This window comes from Silene latifolia, chromosome Y (genome assembly GCF_048544455.1).
Source record: "Silene latifolia isolate original U9 population chromosome Y, ASM4854445v1, whole genome shotgun sequence".
In the NCBI taxonomy this organism is placed as follows: domain Eukaryota; kingdom Viridiplantae; phylum Streptophyta; class Magnoliopsida; order Caryophyllales; family Caryophyllaceae; genus Silene; species Silene latifolia.
The window spans coordinates 311,002,415-311,019,261 of NC_133538.1; the positions used below are offsets into that span (position 1 = coordinate 311,002,415).

Consider the following 16,847-nt stretch of genomic DNA (forward strand, 5'->3'; position numbering starts at 1 on the left):
TGATTCAGAAGTTTTACGTCCATTATTACATAATTATTTTGCACCAAACATTGTATTTTTAGGCATTTTCGCCAGTTAGGTGATCACTACTATGCACGGTACACAATTTCTAAATACCTGAAGGACCACTTTCCTTTCTTTTTCCATACTTCCAACTTATTTCCTCTTAGCATTTCACCAATTTGGGACGTTGCACCCGGTCATTTTACTCAACTTAATAAGCATATCATGTTATAGTCCGACTTTTGCATTGTTATCTTGTCTTATATTTCCATTTGTACTATGTGCTTTACTTTATAGAGAAAAACTTATTGGCCGCGACGTTTTGATTTATATTATACTCAAGCTGTATTTAAGTACTTTACATAGATGTCTTCTTTTATGCTACTCTGTTCTACAAACGTTTTTAACCAGGTGAAAGGCAGTTTGCGTTTTTATTTCGATGTCTACTAATGAGGTTCACTAGACGATTAGCCAAATTGGGGCACCGCGCCCGGTAGGGCGCGGAGCAACAACTAGTTAGCCTAAAAGAAACAAAAGACTCATGTTTTTTTATCTATGTTTACCACTTTACCCTTCTATTTAATTTCTCAGGCTTGACTATAAGAATCCAGTAGGTTATTGTCCAGTATTGGTTAAAGCCTTTTTAAGAAAGTTTTGCAAATTATTTACTGTAAAATGAGGTATAGTGTCTACAGTCTGCACCAATGTTGGAGTGTCAAATGCGCTTTTGACTTGGGAATAAATCCCTTATGATGAGAAAATAGAGATGGTTTTTTTATTGAGGACTACTTATGCTTGTTTTCACTTGCTGCAGTACTGATTCAATAGAAAGAGCCTGGCAAATTTTGGATCAAATTCCCGGTAGAGCAACTGGCGCATACAGTCATAGTCAGGTAATAATTCTAGCAGATTACTATTGGTCAGTCAGCTCTACATGACAAAAATTTGGACGCTTGTTTTGTTATTTATCGAATCATACATTTTGTTCATTATTCTTCCAGTTTTTATTTGGAGCTGGTTTCTCGATAATTTGTCGTTATATTCATGATGCATGCAGCTTAGCTAAGGCCAAAGAGTTAAAGTTCGATAGATGAGCATAGGATATAAACCTATTATTTTTTTGTATCACATGGCTTGATCATTATTACAGGGTATTAAGGGTCTGCGTGAAACAATTGCTGCTGGAATCGAAGCACGTGATGGTTTCCCTGCAAATGCAAACGACATTTTCTTGACAGATGGGGCAAGCCCTGGGGTAAAAAACTTTCCACTTTAAATACATGATTACTAAGCTAAAAATGAGGCAGATACTTATCTATCTTTCTGATGTAGGTCCACATGATGATGCAATTACTGTTAAGGTCCGAGCAAGACGGAATTCTGTGCCCTATTCCTCAGTATCCTTTGTATTCTGCTTCAATCGCCCTCCATGGTGGAACTTTGGTATGTTTGCAATTGACATATCACATATGCATTCCTAATAGCTTTTAAGTTCTTCTCTTCCTGATTTTACTATGTGTTCACGTTGTTAATTTGAAAAGGGTAAGATAACTCAATTTGAGCTGTTATAACGTATGCTCCCGTGATATCTTCCATGGACTTAACAGGTACCATACTATCTGGACGAAGCAACGGGATGGGGTTTGGAGATTTCAGACCTTAGGAAGCAATTGGATGATGCCAGGTCTAAGGGTATAACTGTTCGAGCCTTGGTTGTGATTAATCCTGGCAACCCGACTGGGCAGGTATTGCACAGGAGCATTTGCTTTAATACCTATGTGTAGGAGGGGATGTCTATAAGCGAGTCTTGTGACCTTTCTGAAAAATTAACTTTCAGGTTCTAGCTGAAGATAACCAGAAGGAAATTGTTGAATTTTGCAAGAAAGAGGGTCTTGTTCTTCTGGCAGATGAGGTAATTGCTTTTATAGCTATATGAACTCAATATCCGATACTTTTAACAGTAATATGTTCATTCATTCACTGATGGGATTATGCTTTTTTTGCAAAAAAAAAAAAAAAAAAAAAAAAAAAAAAAAAAAAGGTATACCTAGAGAATGTTTATGTTCCTGACAAGCAATTTCACTCGTTTAAGAAGATTGCACGTTCTAGTGGGTATGAAGAGAACGATATCGCCTTGGTTTCTTTTCAATCTGTGTCTAAAGGTAGCTTGCTGTTTGTTAGTATATTGTATGACCTACAAAACTTTTGCAGTTTTAACATTATTTTCCGTTATGACTCTAGGATATTACGGAGAATGTGGGAAAAGAGGAGGTTATATGGAAGTCAGTGGATTTAGTCCTGAGATGAGTCAACCTGTGCTCTAATATTACCGGTCAAATACTTGCAAGTCTCGTCATGAGCCCACCTAAGGTACTTCCTACTCTACCATTGGATTTTATGTTCCCTTCTTTGCTAGATCCCAAGAACTCGAGAGTAAAAAAAATTAATTATTAGTATGATCTTTTAGTTCATCCTTTTGGACAATGGACACTTGAAAAGCGGCTTATTGTGCTTAACTGTCTTTCGTTATCGTTTGAATCATGTTTAAGTTTTAAGAACTAAACCAAACATTTTCCTTTTTTCTAGGTTGGAGATGAGTCATATGAATCTTATTGTGCTGAGAAAGAGGGAATTCTTTCATCTTTGGCCAGACGTGCTAAGGTAATCTAGACAACTGACCACTCATTTGCCAGCTTTTGACTTATATTTGATGGGCATTTTACTTGTCCTACTCCTGCTGTCTCTGAATTTGGCGGCTACTTTCGCTGCACAAGTATCTGCAACAGGAGGGTAAATCCCTAAATGCAAACGCAACTTGATTTGTGTTCTCGTAACTTAATTTGTCGTATTGGCACTTTGACAGACACTAGAAGATGCCTTCAACAGTTTAAAAGGTGTGACATGCAACAAAACTGAGGGAGCCATGTACCTGTTTCCTCATATTGATCTCCCAAAGAAGGCAATAGAAGCTGCTAAGGCTGTTCCTACTGCTCCCGATGCCTTCTATGCTCGCCGCTTACTAGAACAGACGGGAATTGTTGTGGTTCCTGGTTCTGGATTTGGACAGGTTAGTCAATGACCTTTTAATAGTCCATTCATATAGCCGAAGTCTTTCATGCTCAGTTAGAAGTAACTCTGGCAAAACTGCCAAACCCGTACCTGAAAGGAACAACCTGTAGCAAACCAACCCCAAATTTACCCAACCTTGAAATGACCATCCCGAATATCCAAACAACCTTAAATAACGTATTTGGAACAAAAAGCTCGATATCCACAACCCCTAAATGACCCGATTGTCCCAGCCCATGACCACTGATCCAAACTAACCAAATATCAACGGACTCATTGTGACCAGTACTGGGCCGATCCAGACTCTAATTACTTGTTTGCTAGGTCTAGTTATAGGTATGTGTCACTAGTTTCTAAGTATTGTCTCGAGTGAAGTGTTCAAGTGTTGTATGACTTGTATCTGTGTGCCCTACTCCGTGATAGCCTGATAGAGTGATAGGCATATGGGTAAGATTTTTAAATGAATCGGCTCTTATTATATCAATATGAGACACTCGGGAGACTAATTGATTGATTACCACTAATTGTTGTATAGGACTCTCTCATAACAAGAGAGTGGCCCATTAACAATAAGGCCTAATTAGAAACCTCATATTATCATACATCAACACGTGTAATTTTTCCTTAGCAACCCGGTGTTCTATAATAATGGCGAGCATATCTAAGACATATTTAAATTGACTAATTCATGACTTAAATATGTTTGTAAATTGTCATAGTTATGAAATAACAGGTTTCAATATAAAATTAAATACGTACTAAATAAATCCAAGTATTTTTAGATTTATCCTCCTTTCGAGTCTTCTTAGACCGTCTTATAGGAGGATTGTTGCCTTGTTGGTTGATTATTATGTCTCTCTTGTATTATTTCTTGTTGCCGACACTAAACCGTGTTTTCTTCAAAAGGTTCCTCGGACTTGGCATTTCCGCTGTACCATTCTACCTCAAGAGGATAAAATTCCTGCAATTGGACCGTCTGACAGCATTCCATCAGAAGTTCATGGACGAGTTCCGCGATTAAAAAGAGGAACGTTCCCTTTCGAGAGCTCTGAATAAATGGAAATCCCTTTATTATTGTTTGGGAAAATATAGCATCTGCACACTTCTGCAGACAACAAAGTTTTTGTTTCTACCCTTTATTTAGTAACTATAAGAATCCTTAAAAGAGTATTTATGAGTACCTAAAGTTCTGTGTGATCCTGATTTGAGCTTAATGGATATTCTTTACCGGAGATTAATTTTAATCCGCGTCATTTTACCTTTTAGTAGCAACATTTTGAGTCCTTTCAATGTGGACTGGTATTGTTCTCTTCACAATTTATGCAAAGATCGTTTTACCAATAAAAGAACCAAGATGTTCTTATTCTATACTTGTGCTTCTAAATTTGGAACACATTAACAAGACATGTTCGAGATTTCACAGACAGGTATATTTTTTCAGGGTATACTGTAAGACCATTCTCAAGCAAAAGGTCAACTTAATCGGGTCAATCAGAATTTTTACTCTTAATCACCCCTTATTAACTTGACCCATTTCACCCTCCCAAGCAGAAGGTCATGACCTGGGTCAATTAATCCAATTATTTTTCACTTTCATCATTTCCCACATTCTCTACCTCACTAAAATCTCTCTCTTACTTTTTTCATCATTATTTACTAACTAAATATATACAAGTTATTTTTTATTTTTCATAAAATAAAACTAGTCAAATATGTTAAATATTAATTTAATGGGATACACTATTGGAAAAAAATTATTAAATAACATTGTTAAAATTTAAAAATTGAAAAGACGATTTTATTGACAACAAAAAAAACCGCAAATATAATTAAAAAAAATCGCATATATAAGATAAAAAAATATGAAAATAAATAATTCTAAAAGTTCCAAACTAATTCTACATTTTTTTTGATTAAAATGGGATTAACCCGTGACCTACAGCGAGTAGGGCCACAAAACGAAGTTCACAACAAAAGAAAACGAAAACAAAGAAAGCAGTAGTAAACTATCTAATCATCATCCGCTTCCCTTTCCAAGCACGAATTGCATTCCAATTGCTCACCCATTCTTCCAAGCAATACGGTAAGTTTTCTTTCCACTCTTTAGACCAAACTAATTCTACATAATAAAAAGAAAAGCAAAAAAAAAAATTGAACAACCAACCAGAGAGTGACACCTATTGGGTCACAAAGGAGGTCAATTTGAGCCAATAAGGGTCACAAATTGACCTTTACTCACCTTGATCACCCCCTCATCCTAATTTTTTTCTTAATTAAGGATTAAGGTGACCTTTCACAAATTGACCCCCCCAATTAACCTTGCTTGGGGTGGTCTAAGTGTCGATCATCATCAGTGGAGCTTAACATTTAATTTTCACAAACTTGCCGCGGCTTTTCTGGGAATATGACGATATTTAGCAAAAACGACTGGAATTTCCTGCTTTTCTGTTTAAACCCAAAAGTGAAGAACTCGGCAACATACCAGTGTTGCTATGTACAAAGCGGTACAAAGTTTCTTGCCAAAGCTGTAGCAGGAAATACAAAAAAAATCAAACAGAAGGAGTAGATCGAAGAACCCTTTCGAATTTCTCAGCTTTCGCATAATCCTTGTCTGTAAGAGGTCCAGCTGGAAACGGCATGATCTCCACAATGAGATGTGGGGTTGGAAGGTCATCAAAGAGGGCTCTAACGTTGTTGCAGCAGGCGCTTTCTCCATGCGCACTCTCCCTTCTAATCTGGCATCCCTGAAATGCAGAACAGTCCTTCGTCATCATACTGTTTAGTTTTCTACAGCCGATGAAGACTGCAAAATGTAAAGTAATTTATGGTAGTGATTGATTATATTACTTTGTGTGAAGAGGCATCTACAAAATGATCATCCTCGGAGAGCAAGGCAGCAATGGCTTTAAGGAGATTACTCCCTTTCGATTTGGAAGGTACCCTATAGTTCCTCCTAAGAGTCCCCTTTGTCGTAGGGTGCCATTTGCTGACTAGTTTCCTCTTGTCAGCCGCTTCTTTGTCTGTTCGAAATCAAAATTAAGTTTACTTCATTCCAAATAACGGAAACTGCATACTTTACAGTTTTACTCATGCACTTCACTCGCGCATATCAGTCTGGTTGATCATGTTACTCCGTAGTATTATCTTTACATATGGCAAGAATGAAATCATATGTTGTCGCAATTTAGTAAGGAAAGAAATGCTTTCCGATCCATAAAAGATGAGCAGGACTCCAGCCCGAGGATCAAAAATTCCCATTATAGACGGGCCAAATATCCACCCACCCACTTTAAGCATAAGACAAACAACAAGTTGTATGGTAGGGCACAAAAATGTCACCACTTTAAGCCTATTTGACCTGCCTTTCACTTTAGACGGATATCCGTCTAAGAAAGCAACATACCCGGGTTCTTTCGGAACTTATCCAACCACTTGGAATCATCCTCAGTTCCAGGTGCTCCTAAATCTGAACAGTTAATAACAAACTTGAATCATTTGTTTACCTTTAATTAAACACTAGTCTTGCTTAGACGGAGTATATAGATAGATAGATACTGTCTCTTTGATTAAAATACCCCTCATAGATAGATATTCCTTCCGTCTCAAATCTCAATCATTTGTTTACCTTTTATATTTATATGACGAGGGCCGATGGGTATTTTAATCAAATGTAAACAAATGGTTGAGAGTGATTGAGAGTTGAGACGGACGGAGTAGATAGAATGAGCAAAATAGATGAAGGAAAACAGGAAAAAAAAGAAAGACCAGAGATAAGAGGGTTGGATTTGGATCCGACAAAACCGGACTTGATAAGAGCATAGAAAACGGAAATACGAGCAGCCCACAAAATAGGATTCTTGTGATAGTCATTGCATTTGAATGTGATTTTATGTTAATGCAACTCCGCCACGAACGCTCGAGAAATAAAGATTTGGGAAGAAAGGATTTTGGAAGCAAATTGAGAACCGATAGAGAAGACGGATTATGATGATAATAGAGTGAAAAACACATAGCTGCTGATGAGTTGGTTTGCAGCACTCCTGGATGCATCATTTTAGCTAAGTTTTGATTGTGTTTGATTATTTGCGGTTTTGGCCTTTTGGGAATTGAATTTTGTGTTGTTTTTGTTGATGGGATGATCTGGAATCAGGTTTCGGTTTGTTTTTATTGATTGGTTATTTGGGTTGTCTTGTTTTTCTGTTTTTGATTTCCGACCCTCTTATCCTGTAATGGAGTTTTTGAGCACTGGTGTATCATTTCGCTAAAGTTTTGATTGTTTGTGGTTTTGGGAATTGAATTTTTGGTTGTTTTTTGATGGGTTGATTTGGAATCGGGTTTTGGTTTGTTTTTATTGATGAGTTATTGGGTTGGGTTGTTTTTTGGTTTTTGATTTCCGACCCCCTTATCCTGCAATTTGCAAGAGTTTTTTTTTTTTTTTTTTTTTAGGTAAGAAAACTAGGTTGATCCTCTAGGGTAGGACCAACCTATCTCATCCTTTCAAATGAGAGAGGTAAGTTGAAACCACCATTTATCAAACCACTTGAAAGAGTTGGACATGAATGTCCAATGAAGCCATGAAGTCAAAGAACCTTGTTGGCTTCACGAAAGAATGTTTAATTATCACTTCATCGAAAAAATGAAGGTCTAATTTCACATCCTTAATAATACTAGAAATTTCCACGGAATTTGCCAAATCTCGAATCGAGTTAATAACACATAAGTTATCACCCTCCACAATTAACTTTGAGATTCCTAAGTATTTAGCTGCTAAAATACCTTCTTTTAAAGCAAGTGCTTCCGCAACAAGGATACTATTGGATCCGTACTTTTTTGCTCCCAACAAAACGACTTTACCATTGCGATCTCTTATAGAATATCCTAAAGCAGCTTTATTATCTTCTATTCTCGATCCGTCAAAATTTAACTTAAGGAAACCGTTTGTAGGTTTTTCCCACCAAATCTCTTCCTTACTAGAATTGTTTCTAGCTGACTCTTCTATCTCGGGATTGTTGAGATCCTTAAATCTAGTAACATTCCATGTCTTAGTGCTATAATTACATAAAGTAATAAGTTTGCTGATACTTAAATTAACATTATTAAAGATAATATCATTTCTATGGAACCATGCATTCCACCAAATAAAAATAATCTTTATAAAGTCATCTTTTGGAATTAAATCCTTGAGATAATTAAGTTTCGTTAGAAAACTTTGACTTATAATAGTATCATAATTTGACAAAAACTCGTTGAAACTAATAATGTTCAGGTCTTGGATGACAGACCCAATCAAGGGACATTCGTAAAAGAAATGATCTTTGTTTTCAATAGGATTGTTGCACATAACACAATGAGGTGGGACATCAATATGACTTTTGAGAAGTCTACTTTTCGTTGGAAGGCCGTCAATGGGCTTTCCAAAGAAAAAATTTCAATTTAGGAGGAATATTCAATTTCCAAATCCACCGAAATTCACATTTGTCAAGAGCTTGATCGAACAAACCTTGCGCTAACCAAGTTCTTTGTTTTGGTAGAGAAATATCCATCTACGGACAACCCCCAAATGAGGGTATCCGGAATATCATTATGTGGCTTTGGAATGTTAGTAATCGATTAACAATATCGTTATTCACTAAACTGGATAATTTACAAACATCTCATTGATTATGCGAGGTTATGAAATCTTTAACCAAAAGATTAAGATCAGTTACTATCATCATCAACCATACTGACTTGTAATTGGATGTGAAAAAACCCAATTATCAGACCAAAACTTAATATTGCTACCATTACCTACCTGCCATCTCAGCCCTTTTCTAAATAGAGTCCGAAGACTCATAAGTTTACGCCATTGCCAAGAAGAGGCTGAATTAGGCTTATGATCAAAGAGTGAACAATTTCTTAAGTATTTTTTAGATACCACTTTGACCCATATACTTTCCTTATCCATAAGAATTTTCCATAAAAGTTTCATTTGAAGAGCTTTATTAGCTGTTTCAGAAGATTTAATTCCTAAACCACCAACCGACTTTGGTAAACAAACTTTATGCCAACCAACCAAATTAGGAGAAAACTGGGAAGGATTCTTATTCCAAAGAAAGTCTCTATTAATTTTATCTAGTCTATTATGGATCGATGAAGGGAGAAGGAAGCTTTGCATCTGAAAAGTTCCCTTCGAGGCTAAATTGGCATTGACAAGAACAAGTCTACCTGCTTGGGATAAAGAATTCGCTTTCCATTTCGATAACTGAATGCAAGAAGATTGAATAATGCTCTCGAAAGTATTTTTAGTCACTCTACTATCAATTATAGGACATCCTAAATATTTACCCAAATGAGCTTCTTCGTTCATATGAAGAATGCCTCTAAAGGATTCACGAAGAGAACGCTCAATATTTCTAGTGCATTGAAAAGAGGATTTGTCGAAATTAACAAATTGTCCGGAAATCGTGCAAAATTTATCTAAAATAGATTTAATAGTTCTACAACTCTGGTTAGAGGCTTTAGCGAAAATGATAGTGTCATCCGCAAAAGTGAGAAAATGAATTTTCTCCACCCCGGATCCAATTCTAATACCAATATCACTAGAGCTAACATCACTATTTTTTTGTAGAGATCTTGCTAAAATCTCGGCGCACATAATAAAAATATATGGCGAAAGTGGGTCTCCTTGTCGAATACCTCGAGTGGGTTTAAAACGTCTCCCGATGTTCCATTTACTAAGACTGAGTAAGAAACAGTGTTTATACATGCCATAATCCATGAAATCCACTTAGCATTAAAACCCATTTGCTTAAAAGTTTCCTCAATAAAATTCCATTCTAGTCTGTCGTATGCTTTCTCCATATCAAGTTTGATTGCAATCCAACCTCCTTTGCCTTTTTTACGTTTAAACGAGTTAAAAATCCCGTGTGCTAAAAGAATATTATCTTGAATCAGGCGATTTGGTGTAAAAGCACCTTGAAACGGGTGTATAATCTTATGCAAGACACTTCGAAGACGATTAGCCAAGATTTTTGCAATAATTTTATAAATTGTTGAACAAAGACTAATCGGGCGAAAATGGTTTGCTGTTTGAGGATTTTCAATTTTAGGAATCAATGCTATGAAAGTATGATTCATTTCTTTTAGCAATTTCTCAGAATGGAAAAATGCTAAAACTGCTTTAGTGACAGAATTTCCTACAATATCCCAGTATTTTTGAAAAAACTCTGCAGGAAATCCATCGGGACCAGGGCATTTATCTGGGGCTAAACTAAACACAGTTTCTTTAACCTCCTCCCTACTAATATTACCGGGAAGAAATATGTTATCTTCATCTGTAATTAAGCCACTAATAGACTTAAAATCCTCATTCTTGTCGAAATTACAAAGTTGATTTTTTGTAAACCTAAGTTTAAACTCGTCATAAATTTCTTGTTTAATAAGTTCTTGATCAGTAATACAAGCACCATTCTTATTAATAAACTGCTTAATACCATTTCTACTACGTCTAATCGTGGCATAACTTTGAAAAAACTTGGTATTGTTATCTCCAAACTTTGCTTTGTTTATACGAGATTTTTGTTGCCAATAAACACGTTTATATTCAAGGAGGGCATCACGCTTTATCAACCATCTTGATTGCGCTTCTTCTAAAACGGCAATATGAGATGAGCCAAGTTGATTTTGAATACTCTCTAACTTTTTTTCAGCAATTGAAAGTTGTCTAAAAATATTTCCAAAGGTAGATTGATTCCATTTCTTAGCCTTTTGCTTTAGTAATTTGCATTTTTGAGAGAGACAGAACATATAAGACCCACGAAATTGGTACTGCCAACTACTTTTAACCATCTTAGTGAAGTCATTTCGAAGAGTCCACATGAGTTCAAAACGAAAAGGAGGTGCTTTTTTATGAGCTTGCTCATGAAATTTCACGGAGATAAGACAATGGTCGGAACTAGTGAAAGCATGGTGCACAAACTGTAAGTTTGGATAACTACTAATCCAATTTGGAGAGGCTAAGGCTCTATCTAGAATTTCAAAAACATTTTCAGAGCCATTTTTCTTTTTTCTCCAAGTAAAAAAATTACCGGAAAAGGGGAGGTCTACACAATTTGTATTGTTTAGGAACTTATTTAGTCTCACACAACGCGCATTGGTAACTTTTGCACCACCTTCTTTTTCACTAGGACTTTTAATCTCGTTGAGATCTCCTAGTAATAAGAAAGGCAACTCAAGGTTTAGGACAAAATTTTCCAACTCACTCCAAAAATCCGCCTTTTCAGACGGTTGAGCTGGAGCATAAACGAAGATAAGACAAAAAACCAAGTTATTCTGTAAGTCACATACTTCACAAGCAATGAATCTAATTGACTTAAAAAGGACATTTATCGAAAAAGTCATGGAAATAGACTCTTTCCAAAATAACCAAATACCACCCGATAACCCAATACTCGGAATAAAATCGCAGTTATTAAAGCCAAAACAGGCAGTCGTATAAGGTTCGGGCTTTGATGTTGATTTCGTATCACAAATAGCTAATATTTTAATACCATTGGACGAGCTAAAGAAATTAAGCTCCTCGGCAAAATTCTTTCTTTTAGTACCCCTAACATTCCAAAAGGCAATATTCATGGAAAATACACTGAGACGATAAAATTGGTTCTAATTGAGACGACAAGACCCCAATGAGGCATAAGAAAAACAGACAACTGAAAGTCTACCCTGCTCAAAGCAATAAGGCAATGTCTAAGCCAACAAGCAAGACCTGTTTGAAGGACCAACAACTGGTGAAGACTGACAAGTATCGATAAAGATGGCCAATAAAAATAGACAAGATTATCAAAGAGATAGATAATACTTAGAGATGGAAATCTATTACCATACAACAAGCTGTTAAACCTTAGATTCGTATAGGTATACATATTAGACAAGAATAAACCTTCAGCTACAATAAACCATCTTGACAAGATAGTTAAATAAGCATAAGACATAATCCGATTGGATTCAGAAAGAGTGAGGGAAACAATACCATAACACAGGTGGTAAGTACAATCACCTGAATTGCAAAAAATGTTCCAGACGAAAGTTCTAGCAGAAGCTATGAAACGATTCGAAACTCGAAAATCAAATGCTAAATTTGGTACAACAAAATATACCACCAGCTGCTTATCAAAAAATAAAATGAAACTTTTCACTAATCAAAATTTCAAGGAACCATCTTGAACAATAAGATAATCGAGTAAGGTAGAAATCATCAAAGATGATACTAAACTCAAACAAGGGCACGAAATTATACATTTGAGAAACACAAATGTATACATAAGCAGCCTCAACAATCACCAAGATATAGCAATAAGGGGAAAGTCGAGTAATACAGAATGATACATATAGTTCTTGAGCTAGACAAAACCATCTCAGCTGATAGGAGAAATTGATGACTAGAGCATTAGGCTGGACAAATTTGTCATAAGAAAAATACATCATGAAGTGAAGGCTCAAACAAATGGTATTGCACACCACAAATAGCTCGGTAATACAAATTAGTACTAAAAAAATTGGTACTAAAAAAAGGCTGGACAAAATACTTCTAAGAAAAGCTGAAGGACTTGTGACTGAGAGATCCTCTTGATCGACACTTTCATCAAAGCATACACAATGCTGGATAGAGCTCTCCTTGGCTAGATAGGAGAGCAACCAAGTGTCCACTAAGAAGGAAAGGGATAGATCAAGACCCAAAAACTGAATGAAACATGAAGTTAATCACAAACACGGATAACATAAGAGAAAATTGATTTACCCCAATTGAAATCAATAGCAACGAAAGAGCTGATAGAGGAAGCTCGGCGGCAGCAGACCCAACCAACCAATCGGAAATCGACCCAAGTCGACTCGTGAAACTTCCGTACATCAAAAGTGGCAGCGGCAGTCGACACGATGGAGCCTCTGTACTCCAAAGCGACGGCAAGAGCAAGGAAGGAAGCAAAAATCGATCATTGACACAATCGATGCGAACACCACCAGCCCACATCCCAAAAAAAGGAAAGTCCTTTAAAGGAGAGGTAGAGCACCAAACCCAAGGTGACACACCAAAAGAAGGCTTCAGATTAGAAAGAAATAAGCTCCCACCATGAATTTCCTCAATCGAGAGAAAATAGATAGATCTTGGAGGTTTAAAACTGATACTAACCAAATCAAATAAATTAGCAGGAAAAAATTTTTGTGCATGTTTTTGTGCTAAAGTGAGAGAAGCTTGAAAAGATTGAGAAGGAGGAGCCCTGTACTTTGAAAGTTGTTTTCTAAAATTTGGATTTCTTTTTTCCAGATTTTTCATGATTTGAGAGGAAAGTCTCTCACTACTTTCTCTCTCATGCTCTATTTGCGGGAGTTATTGAATCACTGAAATGTCGTCGTTGTAATCAATACTATATATTAAATCCAGAAACCAAGGGACTTCAATGTAATTAAAGAAAGTTATACAAATTAATTATATTATATAGTTTTAAATCAATAGTACCGTGTGATGGACCTGATTAAGGGATATCAATTATTATATAGTTTAGGTTAAAATTAAATTATATAGAAGCTTGGTAATTTTCCTAAACATTTGTAAAAGACTAAAAAATGATCAATTTCCTTAAAATAAAATAATTAATTAATTAAGATGGTTAATTTCCTTAAAATAAAATAATTAATTAAGATGACCAGTTTCAAGGAGACTAAAAGAAAGAAGATGTTTGGTAATTTTCCTAAATATGTATAAAAGACTAGATGCATAGAGCACACGTATGGTATTAATTATTTTTTTTTTTGGGAAAAGGTAAGTTATATATTAATGCCAATTTTCCAACATGCACATACACAGGTTATATCCCTATCATATTACACGACTCAAACAATTTTCAATCCAAATTCTAGCTAAATGACTTTTTAATAACATGCTTTTGCCTCTGACTCTTGCTACCACTTCATTTCTAATACACTGGATAAGTCTCTCAGGCCGGGGAACATATTGTTCAAGTCGACTCTGATTCCTGGCTTGCCAAAGATGATACATCAGGCTTGCAATCACAACTCCAATAATGTGTTTTATGACCAGAGATTTCAGCTTCTTCTTTACCCACCAACTCAACACCAATTGCACTGGTATATCCAACTGTATCCAAGCCCTCACCAGATCCAAACACTTCCTAGCATAACAGCACTCAAAAAATAAGTGGTCAATGCTCTCCTCATCAACTCCACATAAGAAACACCTATTCTCCTGGATAATCTTCATCTTGCACAGACGGTCCTGAGTCAAAAGCCTATTCTGAACAGTGAGCCAAATGAAAAAGGAATGCTTTGGCACAAGCACCCTATTACTCACCCAAGGATGCCATTCAACAGGGACCCCCTGATCAACTATCCAAGAGTATCCCAACTGAATACTATACTGAGAATGCTGTGACCTCCATTGATCAGTAAACATAAAAGGTTTCAACAGTTCTTTCTCCCAACAGATCTTGCGCCAAGCCCAGCTAGCAGATAAAGAAGGAGAGTAATCTTGCCATACCTGCTGCTTTATATAAATAGCATGAACCCAACGAACCCATAGGTGGTCAGCCTTAGCTTCAATCCACCAAACATACTTCCCAATAGCTGCAATGTTCCAACTATGGAGATGTTTAAGCCCTGGACCACCATTCTTCCTAGGTTTGCACAATTTGTTCCAGGCTACCGGTGCGGGACTTTCCTTAGCCTCATTGCCATGCCAAAGAAAAGCTCTACACAAAGCGCATCAATCTTATTTAGTACAGTTTTGGGGATGATAAAGATACGATCCCAGTAATTATGCAAAGTGCTAAGCACAGCTTTGATAAGAACGAGCCTCCTTGCATATGACAACTTCTTGTTCCCCACATTCCCGATTCTCTCAGTCACCTTATCAACAAGCTGCTGACAATCCAATACCCCCAAGCACTTGGGTATAATACTCACTCCCAAATACCTAAAAGGGATGGCACCTCTTTGCATACCTGTTGCCTGCTCAATTTGATCCATAAGACTTGCAGGAATACCATTCCCATACAGATTTGATTTCCCTTCATTCATTCGTAAACCTGAAGCTCTGGAGAAAGTCTCAAATGCTCTGAGCACCAGTTAAAGAGAAGTCATGTCTCCTCTACAAAAAACCACCAAATCATCAGCAAAGCACAGATGGGTAAGGCCAATTCTTGCACACAAAGGATGGTATTTAAACCCTTAACTCTCTCGAATCCCCTCCAACAAACGACTTAAGTATTCCGGGCAAATTGTAAAGAGGAGGGGGACAAAGGGTCACCTTGTCTTAGCCCTCTTTTGCCTTGAAAATACCCAAAAGTCTCACCATTTACAGCAAGAGAATAAGAAGTAGAACTAACACACTCCATGATCAGACTAGTTATACTCTCAGGAAAACCCAAATTCTCTAGCATCCCTTTGAGAAAAACCCACTCAACAGAATCGTAAGCCTTCTGAAGATCAATCTTTAGCATGATTCTAGGAGAACAAGTTTTCCTTTTGTAGAGCTTGATGAGGTCTTGACAAATCATGATATTGCCAACAATGTCTGTAACGCCCCGTAAATTTCGGACCGTTAATATATTTCGAAAATAATTAATTAATCAAGTAAAATTTGACAACAATGTATTTAAAGTAAAAATAATTCAAAGAAATATAATTTTATTATATTTTGAAGAAAAGTATTTATTTTGATAGTTTTGAAATGTTTAAAAATAGTTTAAACCGTGTAAAATCTTTTATTTCGAAATAAGGGCGTATCGGGGGGAAAATGACAATTCGTTTGAACGTTGGGTAAACGAATTTGGAAATGGGTCGTATGAATACTCAATTTTATTGTAATCTCGTGTTTAAAGACTTTGGTCTTGACGGAATTTGCGTTTGACTTACGGATTTAATTATTATAGAAACGAGTCAAAACCGACTCGTAAAAATCCCGACTAAAAATCCCGCACCTCCTTTCCTCCTTTCCTTCTTCCCTTACGCGGACCACACCCCCCTTTTCTTTTATTTTTCTGATTTCCTCTATCTTCATCTTCCATTTTCTAAAAAACACCATTTTCATCATTCCAAGCTTATTTTCGACACAATTTCTTCGTTACTAGTCCGTTTTTCGCATAATTTACCTTTCGGAATCCCTACTTGAGATCTACAACTTAGTATGTTCTAATTTCAGTTTTCATTAAGTTGTTTTAAGACCAAATTTCGGAATTTTCGGTTTATATGCTTATTATTGTGTTTTAATTGTTTATTTAGGTGAAGGATTGGAAGACGAGTTTGGGGACTCGTATATTATTGAAGATAGCGGATAGTTGCTAGTTAGGGTTTCGGTTTTGAGGTGTTAATTGCTCATTTTCTAGCTTAAGGTAACATATTTCGAGTTACTCGACGGATTATCGTCACAATCTTTGTTGTTTTTGTATGTTTTGTAATTTTTGTTGGTGTAGTAATTTTCACATGTTTAGAATGGTTGCATGCATGTCAATTGTTAGCTTAAATTATGCCTTTTGTTAGTTTAAATTATCAAAGTTGAATTGGGGACGATTAATTAATTTTCAGACGGTCTTATACTGAGCAAAAATGAAAAAAATAAGAGGAGTAAGGGTGGGGCAGCAGGCCGGCAGGCCGTGGCAGGCCCGTGGCAGGCCCACGGCTAGCCCACGGCTGCCCCGGGTCGGTCCGTGCTTGTTTCGCGGGTTTTCGTACAATCTTGGTCTTTTCGGGTTAATTAATAATAGAATAGTATAAGTAACAAA

General features: G+C 36.4%; 1 pseudogene; it reads left to right on the forward strand.

Annotated features, from left to right (window-relative positions):
* The window catches only part of LOC141633408 (alanine aminotransferase 2-like), a 44,399-nt pseudogene extending 39,959 nt beyond the window's left edge, over positions 1-4,440 (forward strand).
* Positions 4,441-16,847: the final 12,407 nt, after the last annotated feature.